At 45.0% G+C, this 24,981-nt stretch overlaps 1 long non-coding RNA gene across 2 annotated transcripts in view; it reads right to left on the bottom strand.

Annotated features, from left to right (window-relative positions):
• Positions 1-5,339: 5,339 nt before the first annotated feature.
• Positions 5,340-24,981, bottom strand: part of LOC131926373 (uncharacterized) — a 34,393-nt gene continuing 14,751 nt past the window's right edge. For both annotated transcript variants that reach the window (XR_009383478.1, XR_009383479.1), the window contains one exon: positions 5,340-6,556. This is a non-coding gene — a long non-coding RNA (uncharacterized LOC131926373). The remainder of the gene's footprint in view (positions 6,557-24,981) is intronic.

The raw sequence follows: 24,981 nt of genomic DNA, 5'->3' as shown, positions 1-24,981 counted from the left end.
CCAGTCTTCTGGCCTGGCTTAACTTGCTTAATACAACTATCTCCCGTATGTGGATGCTGGCTTGCAATGGTTATCTGCGTGCATACAAGTGGGTGTGAATGTGGGTATAGGCTATAGGATTAGAACAGAGACCAGGATGGGGGGAAAAACAGGGGTTGAGGAAGTGGAGGTAGAAGGATACAAGAGAATATGGGGGGGCAGGGAGAAGAGCTGGGGAGGAGGATAAACAAAAACAAATTTTGTTTGAAAAATCCATCATGAAACCTAATGTTTTGTCTACTAATTAAAAACTAAGTTTAAAAAAATACTGTTTCTAGCCGGGCGGTGGTGGCGCACGCCTTTAATCCCAGCACTCGGGAGGCAGAGCCAGGCGGATCTCTGTGAGTTCGAGGCCAGCCTGGTCTCCAAAGCGAGTTCCAGGAAAGGCGCAAAGCTACACAGAGAAACCCTGTCTCGAAAAACCAAAAAAAAAAAAAAAAAAATACTGTTTCTAAGATGCATCACTTTCCTGCAATTAACATAACTGTTTTTCTTTATGGAAAATAATTCACATGTATATATGTAAGTATATGCATAGATAGATGGATGGATGGATGGATAGTGAGTGGATGGATAGATAGATAGATAGATAGATAGATAGCTCACATTTTCTATATTCATTCCTTTGTTGATGGACATGTAGGCTGTTCCCATGTCTTAGCTATTGTGAACAGTGCAGCACAAAATCTTGATATGCAAGTGTCTGTATGATACATCGGTGTGAAATCCTCTGAGTAAATATCTGGACAGAGTGGTACAGCTGGGTCATATAGAAGGCCTATAGCTTGAGTCCTAAGAAAGAAAGCAAGGAAAGACCCATAGAGCCACTAGATCTGACAACTAGCTCCCCAGTTGCTCAGCCTGGCAATGTCACTCAACTGAAACCTACCAATACAGCATTTAAATCTTCATTTGTTCATTTGAAAGCAAATCGAAGCTTGCTGTGACATCAGATACCAACGTCTCGGCATTTGGGAAGGAGAGGAAGGAAGACTGAGTGTTCAGCCTGGGTTATCTTGTGAGTTCCAGTCCAGCCCAACTACAGAGCAAGGGCACTGTCTCAGAAAACAAAAAACAAAAACACTGTCCTCCCCCACACATACACACACAAAAATAATAATAATAAAAAAAAACCACCACCACACCACAACAACCAAGATAAAGGAAAGAGAGGGGTGGAAAGATGGCTCAGAGGGTAAAGGAGCTTGCCGCCATGACTGGTGAATGATGTATTCACATGGTAGAAGGGGAGAACCAACTCCAGATGAGGATTTACTTCTGCACCTGTGTTTTTCTGTCTTCTGCATCCATCAGCCAAGTCAACAAACACACATGGGTGCAATGGAACAACACTCTTGAACACAGAGTGGGTCTTGGACCTCAGAAGAGCCAAGCAGTTCTTGCCTAGCAAGGTCTAGGATGTTGCTGTCGAAAGGTCCCGGATGTAGAGAAAAAGTTTGGCTTGGAAGAGCCCAAGTGTTATCTATCAAGAGCATGAGAAGTTGCTGGCACGGTGAGCACTTTTACCAACTGACCATCTCGCCAGGCCAGTATCAACATATTAGAAGGAACAGTGTAAGTGATCTTATTGTAGACTGTCCATCACTTGTGACATCACTTCTATTTCACCTCGGGCAGTGTGCTAATGTTAGTGGGGCTAAATGAGCAGACTGACTGGCAGCAGACTGAACACTCTATTGAGTATTGACTGGTTAAACAACCGCCTTTCAGTCAAGACTGGTAACAGCTGCTTCTCCTCATGTGAGTAAGAGTTCCAGACAATGGAAGCCATTATTCCCCAATGTATTCCTTGACGTTTTTTAAAATTACATTTATATAGTGTGTGTGTGGGGTGTGTGTGGGGGTGTGTGTGCATGTGTGTGTGTGTGTGGGGGGGTGTGGGTGTGTGGTGTGTGTGTGTATGTGTGTGTGTGTGTGGGTGGGTGTGTGGGTGCACATGCCAGAGCGCTTTCGTGACAGTCGACACCTTTCAGGAGTCGATTCTCTTCTCTAGATGCTATTTCAAAACACAAGACAGACAAACAAACAAACAAACAAAAGAAGATAAAGGAGTGAAAGAGAGCTGGTGAATCAAAGCACTTGTCCCCCAGCCTGAGATCCCGAGACTCCCCAGGACTTTCATGGTAGAAGAGACCTGACTTCTGAACGTAGTTCTCTGACCTCCATCAGCAGATCCTGGGGCTTGAATTCAGGTGATCAGGCTTGAGGGCGAGCACCTTTCCTGCTAAGCCTTTGTTGGCCCTCCCATATAGACCTCGTTATCTGATTATTAAAATAGCTAAGCCTCCTAAGCAATTGTGAGCCATTTTTTTGCTTCCTGATGCTTCCTGCCTTGTAAAATCCGTACCTGAGGCTGCTAGATGCTTCCAGACAGGAAGCTGAGGGCTGCTAGAAGCTTCTCTTAGCCCCTAGACCACAGTGCTCTTTTTGTAAGGGGTTGGGAAGGACTGTATTCAAAGGGCGCCTCTCTGGGAAAAGAATTGGGTTCAAACATCTGCCTTTTCCCCCCACCCCCTCTGAGGCTGTACAAGCCTCCAGGGTTACCAGGATTCTGATTCAAAGGTCGCCATTCAGTGACCTTCAGACCTCTGATTGATTTGGGAGCCTCCAGCCCTCTGGCCCACTCGCCTCTCCTGGGACATCCCGGGCAGCCACTCCAGACTCAGGGACGCCAGGAGCCTCTTTTCTTAATCCCTCCAGCTGCCGGCTGGAGGCCCCAGCAAGGGCCAGGAAGAAGGCTCATTTTCCTGACCCCAGCAGAAAGGGAGGGGGAGCTGAGTCCTTGTGCCTGCCACCCAAGAACCATATTTCTATACCAAGAGGGTCTAGGGAATGCTGCTGTCTGGCTAGGGAAGAGAAGAAAAAAAAATAATAAATTTCAATGCTGTTAAAGAAAAAAAACAAACAAAAACCTCATGGTTAGCGACACTGTAGGAAAACTTTTATTGAGGACTGTCCTCATACATATAAGGACCTTGATAATGGACTTTAAAAACATTTACATTAACTTATTTATTTTGTGTGAAGGAGCATGTGCTCTTGTGGAGGTCAAAGGATAACTTGCAGGAGTCAGTTCTCTCCCTTCCATGATGGAAAGGACGACTAGTCCGTCTTCATGCTCAGCCACAAACACCAGCCGAGCCATCTCACTGGCCCTGTTTTACTTTTTTTATTTTTTTTTATGGGGGTTCAGGGGTGAAGTGTAACTCCAAACACAGTATGGGCAAATTGGGGTTTTAAAAGCAAGAATCGGGATGCAAGTCTATGGATAGGAAACGGCCAGGTGGAAACACCAGGAAGGAGCTGAATTCTCTCCCCTCTGACCCAGCAGCAATCTTGCTGAACATAGGGCAGGATGTTGAGACATCACCAGGTGAGACGGGGAAGGTAATCAGATATGTCAGATGTGGGTTGTAGGTTCTTGCTAACGCAAGATTTTACACAGAAGTACGTAGCCCAGCTCAGAGGTTTCGGGAACTCCATGAAAGTCTGACAAAGCCACGAACATTTGACAATATCCTGCAGTGGGAAGCTGTGGACCCTGATCAGATGGCCATATTCATGAAGATATTGATAGCTGAGGGTGAGGGTTCCACTCCCATCCTCTTCTCAGGAAGTGACCCTCAAAACATGCCTCTAGCTGAGGCAGAAATGGTGGAAATAAACCAAGAGCTCCTTTGCCTTGCTCTGGCATCCTTTAAAAGCCTCAGGTTCCCTCCCACGAAGAGCACAAAGACTCCCAAGTCCCTATTCCACTGCAAAGCCCTCTGGGGACACCAACAACTTCAACTCATCCCTTATGTGCCATATTATGGGATGGTAGATGGCTCCTCTCCTGAAACTCACATCCCTCCCTTCAGAGCGTTCACTAGAAGAATCTTGAAGCACTGCCCAGAGACCATCAGGTGTAAACTCTAAAATTAAACCTTGTCAGACACCAGCAATGGAGTACTCGGTCACTGAACAAGTATTCTGCAGGCCTGTGGCCAGGCACAGTTTATATTCGGGGTTCAGGAACACACAAGAGTCATGGCCCTGCCACCTGGGTGTGGTCATGCAGGCCTGTAATCTCAGCACTCTGGGAGCTAGGGTAGGAGGGTGTGAGATGCAGGGCAGCAGGTGATCTGTTGAGACCCCATCTTAATGCCCCCCACATCACCAGAGACCAGTCAGGCTTTTCTTTACCTGGAGGGGATAGAGTTAGGAACCAGACACTGATGACTAAGGCAAGGACATTTTAAAAATGAATAGAGACCTGAGGCTCTAGCTCGACCAGTAGAGCACTCACTTAGTATACACAAGGCCATAGGTTCAATCCCCAGTGCTGCAAAATATAAAATTTCTAAAAAACGAATGGGGTTAGGCAATGCCATGCTCAGACATGCCATCAAAAATACAGGGAAGAAATGTGAAAATAGACAAATAGAATCATACCAAACTTAAAAGTTCCACGGCCAGACGATGCAATGATTGACAGGTTATGAAGGCAGTAGGGGGCCATGGAGATGGCTCAGATGGGGTGCTTTACACTGGGCCTGACAACCTGAGCTCTGCCCACGTGGTGGAAGGAAAGAAGCGAAGCGGATCCCCAAAGCTGTTCTCTGACCTCCACCCATGTGCCGTGGCAAGCTCCAGTACACACACACACACACACACACACACACACACACACACACGGCAAAGAAATACACATTTTAAAATGGCAATCTATGAAATGCGAGAAAATATCTGATAAAGTGTAGAAGTTTAAACATAGGAGGAATTCCAACAACTCAACAATTTTAAAAAAAAAAGTCACGTGGCTGGAGAGGTGGCTTGGAGGTTAAGACGCTGGCTGCTGTTCCAGAGGATGGGGGATCAGTTCCCAGCATCCCAGACACAGACGGCAACCGAAACATTCACAATAAGTAAGTCTTAAAAAACAACAACATGTTGTTTATCTTAAAAAAAAAAAAGGCAAGGAGATTAAATGACTGTTTCTCCAAAGACATAAAATGGCATCTGACGTCATCCATCGTTAGAAAAATGCAAACTGGCGCCAAGATGCAACACCACGAGCCAATTAAGATGGTTCAGATGGTAGAGGACCCTGCTACCGAGCCTGATGATCTGAGTCCAGTCTCAGGGACCCACACGGTAGGGGAGAGAACCAACTCCTGAGGGTTGTCCTCTGACCTCTACATGTGGGCCAAGACCTACGCGTGAAGCCATATACACCCAATCAACCATAAATAAATATGTTACGAGGAAGGAGGAGGCAGTGGCAGCAGCTTCAGGAATGCCTGGAACCGCCATCTTTATTTCTAGATCCACAGATTTAACTGTCAGAAATAACTAGAATCACACAGTGTTTGTCTTTTTTGGTATCTGGCCTTTTACTCACACACAGAGCATGTCTTAGCATTTCCTTCCTTTTTGTGACTGAGTAGTATCCCACTGTATGAGCATGCCACATTTTGTTTATTTGTTCATGTACTGACGGACACTTGGGTATCTTTTGCCCCTCAATTAGCGTATAATACTTCTACGAACATAAGCATAAGAACATTTCTTCAGGACCCCTGCTTTCATTGCTTTTGGGTGTCTGTCCAGAGTGGAATTGCTGGATGTGGACAACAGAGACCTTGTTTTGCAAATTCCTGTTGCCCAAGCATAGTGCCTGGAATTCGGGAAACTTTGAACTAGGCTTACAAAACAGGCTTAGGGAGATTCCTCTGCTAGGACTCTGGACACATTATCTCCTCCAAGATATGATCTCTCTGTGTGCATAGGGGTGGTGGAGCTGGGGGTGCCCTTGGGTGCTCATGGAAGCCAAAGGACAAACTCAGTTGTTATTCTCAGTGCCATCATTGGTCACCATTTTTTTTTTTTGAGACAGGGTCTCTCACTGGCCTGACCAAGGGGCCCCACTGTTCCAATTCTCCAGCATTGGGATTACAGGAGCATGGCACCACCCTGCTTTTGCTCGATTGTTTGTTATTAACATGGATGTTGGAGATTGAATTCAGGGTCTCATGCTTGTGAAGTAAGTACTTTACTGGCTGGGGCAGAACTGGTGGGATGGCTACCCATTCCACTGGGGCTTAAGGAGGCAAAATAAGCTGATGCCAGGGAAGCAGGAACAGAGGGATGGTTGGCAGCCTACTGGAACGTCGGGTGGATGCAGAGGGGGCGTGGTCTTCATCCTAACAGGCACTGGCCAGTTTCAAGCAAGGAGGTGATGCCCTCCGACTTTCCTCTTGAAAAGACCCCCGAGGCCGCAAAGTGCTGAGTTCATCAGAATCCCACTCAGGTCCGGGAGTATGTTAGGGAGACACAAAGGTGATCAGGAACACAGGTACAGCCATGGAGACATGGAGGCATGGGAAAGACCTGTACGGGGACAGCTGAGTTACTGCGTAAGACGTAGGGCTGATGGTAGGGTGGGGAGGTGCGACATGAAACATCGTCTTCTGGACATGGCATGCAATCATGGACACACAGCAGCTGTGGCTACCTGCACAAACAAAGAAGTGAAGTCATGAAAGTTGGAGGGGACTCGTTGGGACGAAAATGGGGGTGTCGTCAGGATAAGAGAGGGCAATGGGAGAGGTGACATGGCCAAAATGTAAAGATTTATGACTGGCAAGATGGCTCAGCTATGTAAGGGCTTGCCACGAAACTATGAGGACTATAGTTGGGATCCCCACAACCTATCTAAATGCTGGGTGGCCGAGGCCCCAACTCCCCACCCGCTCCCGCCACTGTAATTCCAGTCTCAGAAGTTGGAGACTGGGGACCCCAGAGCAAACTGGCTAGGGAGCCTCACCATACTAAGTGAGCTCCGGGTTTGATTGAGAGACCCTGCCTCAGTCAATAAAGAACTCCCAGCACTAACCTCGAGTGGGCCTCCACGCATGTGTACGTGTGCACACGCATCTGTGCGCGCGCGCACACACACACACACACACACACACACACACACACACACACAGGAGAAGAAAAAAGTTAAAATGTATGTGAACAAAGACCAAGGTCCGATGGAGTTACCAGAGGCAGGCCCGTTTCCCACCTCGTGTACATGTGGCCAGATGCCAGGCAGCCCTTTGCTGCTCACACCGAGACCATGTTTAGACAGAAACAGTTGGCGGTGGCTGGGCAAGTGTCTCCGGGAGCTAGAGGAGGGTGAGGCGGGAGTTTCCTCCATATGCTGAGCCAGCAGATGTGTGCTGGGATCGGATGACAGCTAGGGGGGTGGAGAGGCCAGAAGAGCTGAGGCAACCCAGCCAGACTTCTCTGGCTTTGAGGCACCTACGTCATCTGGGGTGCTCTGCTCTCCCCTCCAGACCTCTCTTTTAAAGAATTTTCTTTAAAGTCTTCTCACGATAAAAAGGAGCATGTGTTCTTTGTAGCTGCGTTGGAAATCACAGGGGGGAAAAAATCAAAGAAGAAAAAAAAAAGTATCCACAAGCAGACAAACCAGAGATAAACTGGAAACATTTTTGAAATCTTCTCACTCATCCTTTTCCATGAAAACACATTCGTCAAAAGTGAACAGTTGAGAATGCTGTTCATGTTTTTCACTGGTTTTCGAGTGAATGCCTGTTGACATGTAAAATTCTGTTTTTAAGCATGAGGGCATTGGAAAGGAAGCAGAAACTCCACTGTCTTGGTGGATTTTTCATATTCCACGTGGCTTTGCCGTTCCCACCCCCAACTCCATACATTACCTCACCAGCCTGACTTCTACTCGATCGGACACTTTTTAGAGACATCATCTCTAGCAACGGCTTAAAATTTCATATCATGGGCATGCTTATTTGCCACTCAGCTAGTATTAAATATTTAGTCTATTTTTTTTTTGTTGTTGTTAAAGGTAAAAAGAACTAGAGAATCCTTTTTTTCTCTTGCAACAGTTCATTACATTATTTACTTCATACAGGGGAGGACACAGTGTGCACTTATGGAGTCCAGAAGACAAGTTCTGGGAGTCAGTTCTCTCCTGCTACTCACCATGTGGGCCCTGGGGTTGAACCCAGGTCTTCAGGCTCGGCAGCAAATGCCTTTACCTGCTTCCCTTCTCATGCTCAATTACTAAGACTGAAAATATTCGGTGGACGGGCATAAACAGTGGAAGATTCTTGAAAAAAGATTAAAATAATCACCTCCATCATCAGACAATATGAAGGCAACGACATTGTGTGTATATTCACGTGTATGCACATACATGTGTTTATGTGCACGTGTGTTCATATGTGTGTGTGGAGACCAGAGGTCAATCTTGGACATCATTCCTCAGAGACCTTTTATTTTTAAGACACTGTTTTCCACTTTTACCTGGAACTCACCAATCTGGCTAAGGTATCCCCTGGGATACCCATGTTTCCATAAATCCAGAACTGTTATTACAAACCTTCAACACTGTGATATCCAGCACTCCCCACCCCCACCCCCCAGACAAGGTTTCTCTGTCTATCAGTCCTGGCTGTCCTGGAACTCACACTGTAGACCAGGCTGGCCTCGAACTCAGAGAGATCTGCCTGCCTCTACCCACCAAGTGCTGGGATTAAAGGAGTGTGCCACCACCACCCGATGTCCAGCACTTTTATGTGAATGCTGGAGATTGAACTTGAGGACATATGCTTGCAGGGCAAATATTTTATCCACTAAGCCATCTCCCAAGCCTTTGGGTAACTGCTTTTTCCCTTTTAAACAAACACCTCTTGCTTATTTATTTATATCCGAATTCTATTGCTGTGATAAAGACCATGACCTAAGACTGAGTCTGCTTCAGCTTACAGATCATAGTTCATCAGGAAGGGAAGGCAGGGCAGGAACTCAAGGCCAGATCCTGGAGCCAGGAACTGAATCAGAGGCCATGGAGGAGCCCTGCTTACCGGCTTGCTCCCTCAGCTTGCTCAGTCTGCTTTGCTGTTTAACCTGGATCACTCGCCCAGGGATGGCGCCACACACACAGTGGGCTGGGCCCTTCCACATCAGTCATCAATCAAGAAAATGCCTTCACAAACTTGCCTACAGGGCAATCTGATGTGGACACTTTCTTAATTGAGGCTCCTCTTTCCAGATGACTCTAGCTCATGTCAAGTTGACAAAACAGAGAAACAAGCAAACAAAAGCTGACCTGCACAATTCATTTATGTGTCTTGGAGAGAGGCTCTCAGGTGACCCAGGCTGGCCTTGAGCTTTCTACATATAGCTGAGGATGACCTGGACTCTGATTCTCTTCCCTTCAACTCTTTGGTGCTGGAATTGTGGGTAAGCACTACACACCAGCTCTGTGTGGTGTTTGGGTTGAACCCAGGGCCTTGGGCATGCTGGGTAAGAGTTCTGCCAACCTCAGCCTGGGATAGTTCTTTTAAGGTTTAGAGGGTTTTTTTTTCTTTTTGCTATCTATCTATCTATCTATCTATCTATCTATCTATCTATCTATCTATCTATCCATCCATCCATCCATCCACCCATCAATCTATCTATCATCTGTCTACTATCCATCTATCAACCTATCATCTATCTACTATCTACCAGTCATCTATGAGCTATCTTCCATCTATCCATCCTGACTATCCTCTATCTACTACTTATCATCTATGTATCTACAATTTATTTATCATCCAGCAATTATCTATCGAGTCATGCATCAATCTATCATCCACCTAGCTCCTTATCATCTATCTTCTCTTCACCATCTAGCTATGCATCTATCATCTGCGTAGCTATCACCTATCATCTACCTATTAATATTCTGGACCTTATCATGTTAGAAACTGCATTATGTTAGAAATCTTGATATCAAACAGAGCTTGCTGTCATGGTTAGTCCCTGTCCCAAGGGTGCTCCTCAATTCATACATGTACTTTTAATGGTACATTCATTTTATCACCCCTGACTTTATTCTTCTTTATCTAATTTAGAGTCCATGGTCCATCCTGACAATCATTTGCTATTAGTTTCCCACTGATGTGTAACAAATTACCATATGCTTTGTAACTTAAAACAAAGTTCATAGCCAGGTACCATGGCACATATCTTTAATCCTAGCACTCAGGAGGCAGAGTCAGCTGGAGCTCTGTGAGTTTGAAGTCTTCCTGATCTACATAGCAAGTTCTAGGCCAGCCAGGGATGCATAGTGAGACCTTTTCTCAGATAAATATTTTTTAAGTTAACTTATCATTTCATGGTCCCATAGGAGACCAGGAAAGCTCAACTGGACTCTTTCTTTGCTTATGGTCCTCCAGGACTGGCCTGGGTTCTAATTTGTGGGCCTTGGGAGAAGAACCAACAGGTCCATCCCTTTGCCATTTCTTTTTTTTTTTTTTTTTTTTTTTTTTTTCCGAGACAGGGTTTCTCTGTGTAGCTTTGCGCCTTTCCTGGAACTCACTTGGTAGCCCAGGCTGGCCTCGAACTCACAGAGATCCGCCTGGCTCTGCCTCCCGAGTGCTGGGATTAAAGGCGTGCACCACCACCGCCCGGCCCCTTTGCCATTTCTAATGCAGTAGCCACTCTCCAAGACACCTCAGTGATCCTCACCTCCCGGTAAAGTGACTGATGTGAGGAACTGAGACTTCCTGCCAGCATTGAGCAATCAATCACTAGCTCTAGGGTGAGCCATCTGGGGAGTGGCTCCTCCTTCCCACCCTCCTCAAGACTTCCGGCAAAACCCAAAATGGCCAAACTCTTTACAAACTTAAGGAAGAAACTCCGAGCCAGGATGATCTGGCAAAATCACTGCTGACTCTCTGAACTACAGAAATGACAAGAAGACCAGGTGTGTGTGATGCCACACGTCTTTAATGCAGAGGCAGGCAGATCTCTGAGAGTTTGAGGCCAGCCTGGTCTACAGAGCAAGTTCCAGGACAGCCCGGGGTAGAGTGAGACCTTGTTTCAAAATAATTATTGGGGGTAGGGTGTGAATACATTCAAAATACATATGTATGAAATTCTCAAAGGATTAATAAAAATATTGCTTAAAAGGAAATGGCAGGAAATAATACTGTTGACTATTTTCAGTCATTATGTTTTTTGTGTTTCTTACATTTTGAAAAGTTTTCATTATGTTTAGTTGTGTGAGTATGTGTAGGGGTACGAACATATGAATATAGGTGTATGAAAAGGTTCTATGCCATTGAAGGTGGAATTACAGGTATTTGCAGCATGGTTGTTAGGAACTGAACTCAGGTCTTCTGTGGGAGCAGAACACACTCTTAATTACAGAACCATTTCTTCAATCCCTCTCTTAAAAAAAAAAAAAACAAACACAAAAAATCCTCTGTGTGTGTGTGTGTGTGTGTGTGTGTGTTTGCGTGTGTGTGTGTGTGTGTGTGTGTGTGTGTGTGTGTGTGTGTGTGTGTTTGCATACACACACACACATGCCTGAGGAGTTGGATACCCCAGGACCTGGAGTTACAGGTGGTTATGAACTGCCCAGAGTGGGTGCTGGGAACTAGGCCCAGGTCCTCTGCAAGAGCAGGATGTGCTCTCAGCCTCTGAGTCATCTCTTCAGGGATTTTTCTCAACTGGGTTCATTGAAGTGGGAAGACACAGCCTGAATGTTGGAGACACAATTGCATGAGCTGTGTCCTGGGATGACTGAAAAGGAGGGAGTTAGCTGACAAGTATGTGTTAATTCACTGCTCTCTGCCCTTGACTGTGGACATGAAGAGATGCTTTAAATTCCCACCTCCTTGTCTTCCCAAAATGATGCACTGTAACCTGGTTGGGGTTTTTTGTTTGTTTGTTTTGAGATAGGGTCTCACTACATAGCGCTATTGGCTGCTCTGGAGCTCACTCTGTAGACCTGGCTGGCCTCGAACTCACAGAGATCCACCCGCCCCTGCCTCCCGAGGGCTGGGGTTAAAGGTGGATGCCGCCACACTTCATTTGGACTGTAACCTGGAACTGTGAATCGAATAAACTTTTTCTCTTTTAAGTTGCTTTGGTCTGGGTATTTTTTTTAATCATAGCAATAGGAAAGGAAACTAAGATGACACTCGTGATCCAATCACCTCTCCACGGCTACTAGCTGGGTACCAAGCCATCAGCACATGAGCCTTTTGTAGGGACCTTCATTTCCAAACTTTGATATGTAGTATATTTACTCTGCCAGAGCCTGGTGAGAAAATGACTAATCTATAAGTGGATTAAATGTGCCCACCCCTCCTCAAATTCAGACATTGAATTTCAAATCCCCATTCACTCAGAATGTGGCTATACTTAGAGCTGCGGTCTTTTCAGAGTAATGGAGTTTTGTTCTTGTTTTTTTTTTTTTTAAAGGAAGTGGGATGAATGCTAAGCGAATATGACTAACATCCTCATAAGAAGAGGAGAATGGCACTCAGATACACACAGTGAGCGGGGAGAGCATGATGCAGAGAGGATAGAAACCTGAAAGTCATGAGAGAGAACTGTGAAGGAGCCAACTGACTGAGGAAGGAGAGTAGGAACTAATGAAGAAGAAGGAGGAGGAGGAGGAGGAGGAGGAGGAGGAGGAGGAGGAGGAGGAGGAGGAGGAGAAGAAGAAGAAGAAGAAGAAGAAGAAGAAGAAGAAGAAGAAGAAGAAGAAGAAGAAGAAGAAGAAGAAGAAGAAGAAAGATGGTGCCGGACATGTGCCGTGACAGTGCTTTCTGTATATGACAGGGAAACTGTGCCCATGAACTTTCAACAATACTGTTGCCTGAACAAGACCAGCATGGCACACACCATCAGTTGACTTGCCCGTGTGGATGGGCAAATCTCCCAAGGCCCTGCCCCTCTAATGAAGAGCTACAGGCAATTCATGACTGCAGAGAGATGGAGAATCAGTCTTCTCCAGGGACCAGTCCCCTGATAGATTACACAGTACCAGGCAGTCAGCCCTAAACACATATACATACGAGCAACACTAAAGGGACTCAGCAGGAGGTAGGTGTGTGTGTGTGTGTGTGTGTGTGTGTAACAAATAAGAGGTCATGAATTTGAGAGAGAGTGGGGAGATGGCACAAGTGGAACTGGATGGGGGAAGTGGGAGGGATGGAAATGTTGTAAATACAGTTCTCATGTATGAACCTCTCCAAATTTTTTCATAATAATAATAATAATAATAAAAAGAAATTAACATACAAAAGGCCCTGGTAGTGGAAAAAACTGGCAGCCATTACCTCACCTGAGCTTCATGCACAAGCAAGCATGCTCTGCCCAAATTAAAGGAACCCAAGGAGGTGGGTAGTATGTTAACGACCCATAAAAAGTCATAAAAAAGTGAGCAGACCTCACTTCTCTGCTTCTCTCCTGTCTTGCCCTCTGGGAACCAGGCCCGATGGCAGGCTTGACATACCTTTCCCCTCCCTCCCCTTTGTCTCTCCTTTCACAAGCTCCCTCTTTTCCAGTAATAGGTGTAGAGATCCACCTGTCTCTATACAATTCATTATGAAGAGGCATAGGCATCTAGAAACTTCAGCATCTGCCTCCTAGACTCCAATCAGCATCTTGATCTTAGATTTTTAGCCTCCAGAAATACGTTATACATTTCTGTTGTTTAAGTCACTGGGTCTATTGGTATTCTGTTAGGGCAGCTCTAACAAATAAATCCAGCTAGATAGATATCTGAAATTACAAGAAAGACAATATTCAATGTATTTCTTCCCACAAGAGAGAGCTAGGCTAATCACAAGTCTCTCTGAAGCATGGTACTGTTTATACAGAGGGTCCAGGGGCAGCAGAGGACAGGTGCTGTCCGGCTTTCAAAGACAGAAAGGGATTGACGGTGACGTCATCTGCAGAAGTGTGGTCTCTGGAGTGAGACCCCGCTGGATTGGTTGGCATGCAAAGGCGTGTTTATCAGACTGAGTCCATCTTTGATGGGCTCGGCTCTCCAAAGCAAAGCAATTGTTTGGCTTGCAGAAGCGTGTCCACTGAGGCGAGTCGTCATTGATCAGCTGAACGGGGTTGTATCTGATTCTGATAGCTACTTCCTTCCCTGGCCATGAACCAATATAGCTTTTCCTTAGCTCCTGGGAACTTTCTTATTCTTGACATACTGTTTTTCAGGTAACTGTGGCCCTAATAGACTGTCGGTGGATTGAGGCAAGAATGTGGTCTGCATTACTTGTCTAAACACATACAAATGGCCCAGAGTTTGGCATTCCATATGTGTGGGAATTATCATTATTTCACTGGGAGAGTGCATTCTTGGGAAATTTGCATGAGAATGGGTCAAGGATGTGCCTATGTCCAAGCTTAACTTTTATTTACTTATTTTTTTAATTTTAAGATAGTTATATTTATTTATTGTGTATATGGGTGTGGGTATGTGTACATATGCAGTATGTATGTATATATATATATGTGTGTGTGTGTGTGTGTGTGTGTGTGTATTTATAAGTGAACAGATCTGTGAGGATGAGCCAGTGCAGATGATGTTGACCATGAATCTGGAACCCTGAGTCCCTCACAGCCTACTATTATGAGTAATTTTCCATGGAACACTTAGAGCCCTTCAGTTTGGAGCTAAGCATGCTTCTGGCCCAGGAGAATCTGGTGGGCTCCAGAAGTGACCTGATAGAATCCCTCAAAACCCAAAACCAAAAACAAAACAAAAAGGCAAAGGGGGAAAAAAGGAAAACAAAAACAAGACAGGGATAGGCCGGTCGGACTGACGAGAGCTGAAAAGTGCAGTAATTGATAAAGAGGCAAATCATGAGTGCGACAAGATGGTGGTCGCTGTCGACCTTGACAAGAGAGTTTTCAATGGAAGGGCAGCAGGTAGACCTGACTGTAGTCAAAAAAGAGAAAATGTGAGCAGAGGAATGTGTGTGCAGAGACTATGCCGCCAGCTCTTCAGAGGTGATATGGCTCTCACTGGAAACTGAAACAGCCGTGACCATCGTCACACAAAGGTCCAGGAAGGAAACAAGGTGATCATTCCACCTGAGTGATGCTGGGTTTGAAGAACTTCAGAGGTTGAATTGGCCACTTAGACCTCGTTTAGGTGGAGGTGCACAGCCATTCAGGGATTTGGGCAGGAGGCAGTAATTAAAGTTGGACTTTCTTTATAGCCACTATGTGTGTATGCCAGTGTGTTTATGTTTGTGTGTGTGTGTGTGTGAATATGTGCATGTATGTTTGTATATGTGAGTGTGTGCATGTGTGTATGCCTGTATGAATGTGTATATATGTGTGTGTCCCTGTGTGTATCTATGTGTATGTATATATATATATATGTATGTGTATATGAATGTGTATATGTGAGTACATATGTGTATGTGTGCATGTGTGAGTGGGTGTGTGAATGTATGTGTGTGTGTGTGTGTGTGTGTTTGAGAGAGAGAGAGAGAGAGAGAGAGAGAGAGTAATGGATGGGTGGGCTCTGATGTGATAGACAGGGAGAACATACAGGAAATAACATCAGAAGCCTGGGGAGATATGGTGGCAACAAGGGTGTGGTCATGAGGACAGACAGACTTCAACGAGAGGTTGGTGGTCAGACTTCTTAGGCAAATATGGGGATAGAGCCCTAAACCAGGCATCTCTATCAACGCCCTCCGGCAAAGGTCAAGACAACACCACTGAGAAGGGGTGGAAAGAACTTAAGAACCAGAAAGGCGGGGGGAGGGCTGTGAAGTGACATCATCTGGCCCTGGCATGGCCGTCACACTCATTAACTCACAGCAGCTGTGGTCACCTGCACAAGACCTGACCAATAGCAAACCACTCAGAATTCCAGCATAGGTAGGCGAGGGGATTCTCAAGACCCCACCCTTCGCTGAGAAGCTACTGGCAGATGGTGACTTCAGGGGAAGGGGCGGTCAGTTCTCTTTGAGGGTATGCCACTGATGGGTTACTCGTGTCCCAGTGTCTGTCCCAAACCCATAAGAATGTGGGTAGCAATAATTGAACTTGGTGTATTAATTTTTTTTTTTTAAAAAAAAGGACATGAAGATGGGAAGGAGAGACATTTTTTGGTGGAGAGGAGACATCTAGGGAGAGTGGGGGCAGGGAGTGGAAGATGGATATGATCAAGATCCGTTGTAGACATGTACAAAATGGTCGAAGAATGGATACAGATAAATTACTAAAATTTAAAACAAATTTTGAGAAAGTTAAAGAGATGTGGAGACCTGGGGAGAGGAACTTTGAGGCTGAGGTGTGTGATCCCTGAAGGCCTCAAAGTATCCACATGGAGCTGAGGGTCCACAAGGGCCTTCTGGCCCACATCCTCGCCTTAGTACATTCCCTTCATTTCTGAGCTAAATGCAGGTTGGGATTGAGACATGTCTCCCTTGGCATCTAGTATGCAGGGGTGGGTGAGGAGGGGAAGGAAAGATAGCTCTGCTTGGGAGAGCTGCCACAGTCTCTTCTAAGGGTTCCAGAGTTCCAGAGGCACACATTTCCCAGCCAGCAAGAGACATGCTTGTTACGGTTCTTCCCGATCGGACCCTAGTTCCTGGTTTTTATGATATCTTTTCCCCATTTGGGGAAGCCGATAATCCCCCACCATGTTGTGACTCAAAAGCTCTATATTTTTCACAGTGACCAGCACAGAAAACGGGCCTGACTCTTACCTGTTGAACTAGATTCTAAACTATACCGCAAGTTAAATTATAAAACTATAAAAATATATTCCTTGGGATGGTGAGATGGCTTCTGTACATAAAGGAGCGTGCCACCAAGCCTGATGACCTGAGTTCAATCCCCAGAACCCACACAGTGGAAGGAGAGAACTGACTCCTGCAAATCGTCCTCTGACCTCCCTGCATGTATGCTTTCCTCCACCACACACACAATAATAAAAAACGTAACTAATTTTTTTAAAGAATTAAACTCAAATTATTTTTTAAACTTTCACTATTATGACCTTGTATCTGTAGCCAAGTACAAATTCATAAACACATACATAAATACACAGCTTTTTATTTTTTAGTGGGTGTTATCTGGTTTTCATAAGGATGTAGCTTCCAGTTGCACTCAGGGAGCAGCATTTTTAAGTCAAATGCTGTGTGCTTGAAAGGCCTTCTGGTCTCTCCTGATATGTTGTGACAAACTGGGCTTCCTGCTAAAAAACACCTCAGAGACCTATCTGCAGGCTCTACCATGTATTTTCATTTCAGAAAGGTCACAGGGAATGAATTAAGGGTACAAATGCTGGAGGATAGGGCACAGGGCAGGAATTCAAGCTGAGGTTGTAGTGGCCCTCACCGAATTGGAAACAGTGAGGTGGGGTGTGAGGAAAGGATTATTTTAGGAGACAGCATGAGGGAGGCCGGTGATTGATGGGGCACACCAGGTGTAGCAGAGACAACATCCCTAAGATGACCCAGAGTTAAGAATATGAGGATATTAAGTCCTCTGCAGGAGCAGAGTCACAGTCTGATGGACTCCAGTTCTGGTAGAGTGTGTCCCCTCTCTAGCAGGAAAGACATTAAGATCTGAAAGTAGAGCTGGCTTTTTCATCCTTTGTGGGACTCCATGAAAACTGAAATGGTTCAAAAGTCAGAGGAAGTGCCTGGGGAGATGGCTCAGATGGTAAAGTGCGTGCTGTACAAACACGAGGACCTGAGAGCAAATCTCCAACAGTCACGTAAAAAAAGAAAAAAAAAGTCAGCCATAGTGAGGAGGACCTGCTATCCCAGTGCTGGAGGCAAAGACAGAAAGATCCCTGAGGCTCACTGGCCAGCTGGTCAAACTGAATGAGTGAAATCCAGATTCGGTGAGAGACCCTGTCTCAAAACATAAGGTGGAGAGCCATTGAAAAAGACTCATAATGTCAACCTCTGGCTGGCACGCACACAAGGGCAGGAAGGGCATCAAAAACACTGAAGTCAGTCTGTGACACAGGCCTGTGAGCCCAGCTTTTGTGGAAGCTGAGGCAAGAGGTTCAGAGGTGCCTGTAGCCATTGGGCTATCTCGCCCGCACCAGCTTGTCTATTTGTTTTAAGGGGAGGAGTAAGGAGATGGATTTTGTTTTTACCGGAAGACAAGACATCAGATTCATCCATGAGGAGGCCCCAGGAATAAGTGGATAGAATACTGGGAGATCAAAAGAGTGTGACTGGGATTCAAGGCGAGTTTAGAAGCCGTGAAGGAGACTCTGATCTGCCAGGGATCCAATATGGAAAACAAACCCAGCACAGTGTTTTGATGACCTCAACACTAAGGCTTTTTACCACCTAATTGAGAGGATGACTTTCAATTCATAAAATCACTGTGGGAGGTAGCTCAGTGGTCGAGTGCTCGACCAGCATGTATCAGGTCCTAGGTTCAATCCCTGGTATCAGACATAAATAAATAAAAATAAAACCTTACAAAACCTGAAGAACTTGTCTAAGATCCTTAGACAAAGATGTGACCTTGATTAATTCACTATTTCATAATTTCCTCCCCTAGTCTTGTCCAACTGACAAATTCTGAAGAATATGAATTGTCCAGACTGGTGATCTAGCTGAGAGGGAGCAAGGCGGAGTCCAGAAAGCAAAGAGTAATAGAGACGAGACTTTGACTCACACTGAGTATTTATAATGCTGTGAACCACATTTATCTACCCATCCATTCATCCCTCTATCTAGGAAAGGATATATACTTTGTGAATGGGATGGTTAACCAGAAAGGCAAGAACAACTCATAACAAAGCATTATGTTGACCATTTTATCTATGTTCCTGATGGGGCAAGGAGTTGGCAAACAATGACCCGTTGGTCAAAATGTGTTTTTGTATGGCCCACAGGCCATGGATTGTTTTTGTTTTTGAGACAGGGTCTCGGAGCCAGTCAGAATAGGCATGGCTTAAGACTGGAGTGACCAGACCTTGGTCAGATTTTAACCAGTTCCTTCATGGGAAGGATGACCTCTGTCATATGAAGCAGAAGAGTACTGGGTAGAAAATTGCAGAAATTGTAAGTGTGTTGGGGGAGGGGGAACAGGGTATATGTGTGAGTGTGGTCCTGTGCCCAGCGTTTCTGTAGAGATCAGAGGACCATCTTGACAGTTGGGTTTTTTCCTTCCACCTCGTTTTTTGAGGCAGACTCTGTTTTGTTTTTTCTACCATGCTGCATACTGAACATTAAATGTCCAGCAAGCTTCCAGGAGGTTCTCTTATTTCTGCTTCTCATCTTGCCAAAAGGAGTGCTAGGATTATAGATGCATATCACCACCTACCCTCCCCATTTTTAAAAATGCATTCTGAGATTGAGTTCCCGGTCATCAGACTTACACGGGCAGGGCTTTTTTACTTACCTAGCCATCTTGCTAGATTATATTTATGACTATTAATGACCCCAACTATATGTCTGGAATTTTCATTTACTTCAGTCAATAAATTTTCCTTTTTATTGAAGCCAGTTTGAAGTTAAAATATTGTTTTAGATCCCAGGTCATTTACGTATTTTTCTCTTTTTCTCCATTGACAGTAAATTCTATGAGAACAGATGGTAAATATATTTTGCTCACTGGTACGGTCTCCTTGCCTAAAACCATCTCTGACATTGCAAACATTGCTCAGTGTATGTGAGTGTTTTTATTATTCATTTGATATTGATCTCACCCCAATCCCAACAGGCTCATTTCCATGCAACACAGTGTTTGACTTTATTTTAATTCATTTCTACATCCCCCAGACCCTAGTATATGTTCCATGTATAATAGCTCCCTCTGTACCACAAGAAATAAGAGAATAGATACCACATCTGTTTTAATAACAATTGCATCCTGTGGACCCAGCACTGCCTAACACACAAAACCCTACTCCCTAATCCTCATCCGTGGAACGATAGACTAAATGGATCGATAAATCGTAAGTATGCATGCAGTCAACGCCACTACGGTTGTTGGTAGGAGCTTCTGAAATGAGAATCTGTGGTTGATGGGGTCTGCAAAGAGTCACAGAACCAACTTTCTGCAGTTCTGGAGAGATCAACAAAAGTCTTGCATAACAGTGAGTTAGCTAGGGCTCCGGAGAATGCTCCCTTCCCCCACTAACTGAGGTTGACTCCAATTGTTCTGGTTTAGCCCCTCTCAGGAGCTGTTAGCTGTTGTGAGCCACAGAGCCAGGTTCATCCTATTACCATGGAAACTGCAGCTGGAGTGGGGAAGGAAGGCTGAGGAATGGGCAGGGATTGAAGTTTTCCAGCTCTCCAGGCAGGCTGTGTTGGGGGGAAGAAATCTGACCAGCAAACCATCGGGTCTCAATAAACTTAATGAACATTCAATGTTTCATGAGGATGTGAGACCAAAAATTAACCACGCTACTGGATAGGAGCTCTCAGTTAAGGTGACATAAAGATGGTTTCAGTGGTTAAGAGCGCTTACTGCTCTTGCAGAGGACCCTGCTTGGATTCAAAGCACTCACGCTGGACAGTTCAAAACTACCTTTAACTCCAGACTCCAGATCCAGACTGATCAGACCTCTCTGGGCTCTGAGGGAGGGGTACGTGCACTCACATGCGCTCTCTCTCTCTCTCTCTCTCTCTCTCACACACACACACACACACACACACACACACACACACACACACAAATTTAAAATTTATTTTTTAAAAAAGATGATAAAAGTATCACACAGCACAGCACAGCTTTATAAATTGCAGTTTGTTTGGGCACAGCCTCCTGATCTCCTTTGACTGTGTAATTGTTCGGAGGTGCTTATTTATAAATTCCATCACAGTACAGTTTTCTTTCCTCCTCCAGCTCTTCTTTTTTCTAAAAGGAGAAAAGCCGTCTTCCCCCTCAGACTTAACAGTTGCTTTAGGGTGCCAGACAAAATACAGGCCAGCCAGTATATCCAAGTTGGACATTCTTGTGTGTGTTTTTAAATTGTTTATCTGAAATTCAAATTTAGCTGGGTTATTCTGTGTTTCTTTTTTCACTTGCTAAATCTGGAAGCACTAGCTCTCACACTGGGCTGCTCTGTAGCAAAGGCAACACCGGTTTTATCAACTCTTCTATTGGGCCATTCACCTAGCAGTAGCTCTAGACACTGTACTCTTTCAGTGCAAAGTCAGGCACTGGGAAAACAGTTATTGAGGGGGTTAGGAATGCAGTTCAGTTGACAGAGTGCTTGTCTAGCGTGAATGAAATACTGAATTGGATCCCTGGGGCTTAGGGGGTGGGAGGCAAGATGATCAGAGGTTCAAAGTCATCTTAGCTATCATAGTTAGTTTGAGGCTAGCCTGGACAACATCAGATTTCTGTCTAAAAACGAAGAGAGAGAGAGAGAGAGAGAGAGAGAGAGAGAGAGAGAGAGAGAGAGAGAGAGAGAGGCAGAGAGAGAGAGAGAGAGAGAGAGAGAGAGAGAGAGAGAGAGAGAGAGAGAGAGAAACATGTCACAGAACACCTATTCCCTGCCAATTACCATTGCAGATGAAATAAATACTTCATGGAACCCATGTTGGCGCTCTCCTTCAGAGCCATAAAAATCATAGATGTGCCTTTTTCCTCTCCAACATAATGAAACCTATTGAAACTATGATTAAGGTAACTAAACAGGAAAGTTACTTTGAAAGGATTGCAGGTCGTAGTGTAAAAGGAGTGTGCACAAATATGCGTCTCAAAGAACCTCAGATCTTTGGGGACAATGCATAGAGGTCATTCTTCCATTGCCCACCCTCTACAGAAGAATCAGTGAGTAACCCATAGCAATGGGCATGTGCAAACACTGGGAGCCTGACTTGGAAATAGATGGGATAGGTGGGGCTAGATGCACACAGAGTGTCTGGGACAGGAGCTCATAGGCATCCATGCAGGTAGATGTCTCAGGTGGCTACCCTTGGCAGCCCACTGGGAGTCAAGGATTCACTTGATGACTGCACAGCCCAGATTCCCTAAGGGTTAAAAGATCCTAGAACCAAAATGAACAGTAAAAGCCTGGGGCCTTCTCCTACCCTCCCCCACCCACGCACAGCTGATATGTTCACCGAACTTGGTGTTCCTAATTAGCATGGACCAGAGGGGGAGAAAACCTGTAAGAGGCTTAGCAAGGGGTCTAAGAATCCTTTGCCAAGGTACCTGACCTTTAAGTCGCTTTATTGAAATTCTGTTCACGGAAGTCAAAACTGCACCTAGCATACAACTCAGTGTTGTTGTTTTAAGGAAATTTATGGAGTGGTAGTTCCTTGCTGCAGATCTGTTTCCGGATCAGCTGTGGGCCATCACCAGCATTCACTTTCAGAATACTCCCATCCACCCCTCACCCGGGGTGAGGTAGAGTGGGGGTCACAAAAAACCCCTTCCCATCAGCCTCTTTGTGTGGGTTGTGGCTCCCAGTTCCAGGGAAGCACCCATCTCTGTCTTTCTTTAAGTTTTTCCATTCCCAACATTTCATTTAAAAAATGGAATCTTCACAACTTGCCATCACTTCTTTTAACTAATCAGCCCGTTTACCGGGAGTGTGGGATCACTCTTAAATGTTTTAGAAGTTCAGAAGTGCCTGCTCCAAGTTCAGGTGAGTTACTATTGAGTGTGTCTAGAAAGAAGAAGTCTGGCCACTCCACTCCCAATCTCCACCACCACCGACCTTAAGTTTGGCTTCTTTGACCAGTTTCTCTTCACCCTCGATTGAACATGCTTGTTACTTTCTAATTCACTGATAAAAAGGCTGTTAAGGAGTGCCGACTTTGTCCTCTACCTGGCTTGGCTTTGGATCCTGGTCTTCTCCCTCGCTACTCATGGGTCTCTAGCACCAGGGTTTGCAGGGAACACCAGTTTCTGGATTAAATGAGTCACTGAAGGGAAAGTTACTGCATAGATGGAGTCCATCTGGCTGAAAACATTAGCTCTCCATTTCTTAATTTTATCTATCTACTCATCCATCCATCTAACTCTTTATGAACTCTCAAATTAAAAAAGAAAAAGAAAAAAAAAAAACCACCAACCTGGGTGTGATGAGAAATGCCTTTTATCCCAATGCTCAGCAGGCAAAGGCAATAGGCTCTCTGAGTTTGGAGATAGCTTGCTCTATTCTATACAGAGAGTTCCAGGCCAGTCATGGCTACATAGTGAGCTCTTGTCTCAAAACAGACATGAAGCAAAGGTTCCACAGCTTCAGAGTGGCTATTCTAACTGTATAGAAGTCCCCTGAGACAGATAAAGTTTGGGGACAGAGCAAGCGTTTGAGTGGCTATTAATCTAGCTGTGTGATGTTGTTATGCATGAGTTCATTTTCTCTGGTCTTAGAAAGGAATCTTTGAAAAAAGTATTTCACTTGTGTGTGTACGTGTCTGTGGGTACATGGCTGCCACAGTGTGTGAACAGAGGTCAGAGAACAAATGTCAAGGGTTGGTTTCTTCCAGTGTGTAGGGACCCTGGGGTCAAACTCAGGTCATCAGGCTTGGCAGCAAGTGCTGTTACCCACAGAGCCATCTCATCTACCCTGCCTATCCAGAGAAAGAAGGTCTCTAGTCCAGGGTGGCCCCCAACTTCCTATGTAGGCAAGAATGACCCTTAACTTTTGGTAGCCTTGCTGTGCTGGGGTCACAGGCTTGCACTACTATATGTGGTTGTATGCAGTGCTGAGGATCGAACCCAGGGCTTAAGTACGTGCTAGGCAAACATTTTACCAACAGATCCACAGCTCTATCTAGGATCCTGTGTTTGGGGAGAAAAAAAAATGGTGGTATTAAATTTCGCTGGCAACCCGCACCCCCCCCTTTTTTTTTTAATGATCCAGGTCAATTTATAACACAAAATTATTTGTTCACTTGCAGTTGATGAGAATTTATTCCTCCTTCCTCCAAGATCATTTTGATAATTTTGGCACTTAATATATTTTCAACAAAGGTTGTTCAACTCTGGAAATGAGGCATTTGCTTGATATATGCAGATTTATTTGATTATAATCAAATGCTATAGTGTTCAGAGCGTACATAGTCTACAGGGGTAGAGATGGGTTAGAGTCTCGACTTCTTCCTAACGGATGGGGTTGTTGGGCAATTTTCTTAACCTTTTGAGGCCCGGGCTTCGGGCACAAAACCGGGTAACAATGGCATGCTACCTTCCCTGACCGTCAAGGGGATTAGCTAGGAGTCTCCGTGTAAGCACAGTACCTGGCAGCAGGACAGACCATTGCACAGCTGTCCGCTGTTGTTATTTTCATTATGCTGAGTTCCTTCCAATTAAAATCACTTGGGGATTGTAAACCTCTGTGAACCAGTTAATTAAAATGAACTGGGAAGAACTCCACTGGTTTCTAGGCCTTGGCACGCTTTGTGGAACGGATGAATTATCTGTTCCTTGAAAGTTGGAAGGAAGTTTCTGCTCCTTCTGAAGTCACCATTTCGAGTCATGCCTTTTCTTCCCTTTGGGGGGGAGGGTGTGTTTTTGAATACTCCCCCACCACTTAAATACGGGTTTTTAAAATTTAATCCTAAGAACAGGGTCAGCCAACTCTTTCTGTGAAAACCAAAATAGCAAATTTTCAGACTTTGTGGCACATACAGTGCCTTCTTTTTTTAAGAACTATTTTAAAAGTGTGTGTGTGTGTGTGTGTGTGTGTGTGTGTGTGTGTGCAGGCAGGCACACTGAGTGCTGGGGGCAGGTGGTTTTGAGCTGCTGTGAGACTGCTGGAACTTGAACCCCAGTCTTCTGGAAGAACAGCCAATGCTCTTAACCACTGAGCCATGCCTCCAGCCCTGCAACCTGGGTTTTAATGGTGGTCAATTACTTAATGAGTCCGTGTGACTTTGAACCCATTACTCCAACCTCTCTATACCTGTCCTCCTCCATAAAATAGGATTCACTGATAGTACCTGCTGTAGACAGGTGTCATGGGGATCTGATAAGCTAACAGCTATTAAGTCCTTAGAGGTTTTCTTGGCACTTATCAGCTGTCGATATTAGCTTCATTACTTCAAAATAAGGTATACCTGGGGTTTAAAATGCCCGTGCTGCGTTGTTAAGATGTCTCTCTCTTCTTTTGCTGCTGTTAAAATGTATAATGCATGAGAATTATTCCTCGGAAGG

The sequence above is a fragment of the Peromyscus eremicus genome, chromosome 1, assembly GCF_949786415.1.
Source record: "Peromyscus eremicus chromosome 1, PerEre_H2_v1, whole genome shotgun sequence".
In the NCBI taxonomy this organism is placed as follows: domain Eukaryota; kingdom Metazoa; phylum Chordata; class Mammalia; order Rodentia; family Cricetidae; genus Peromyscus; species Peromyscus eremicus.
The sequence above is the reverse complement of the archived record's forward strand: the minus strand, read 5'-3'. Positions and strand labels throughout refer to the sequence as shown.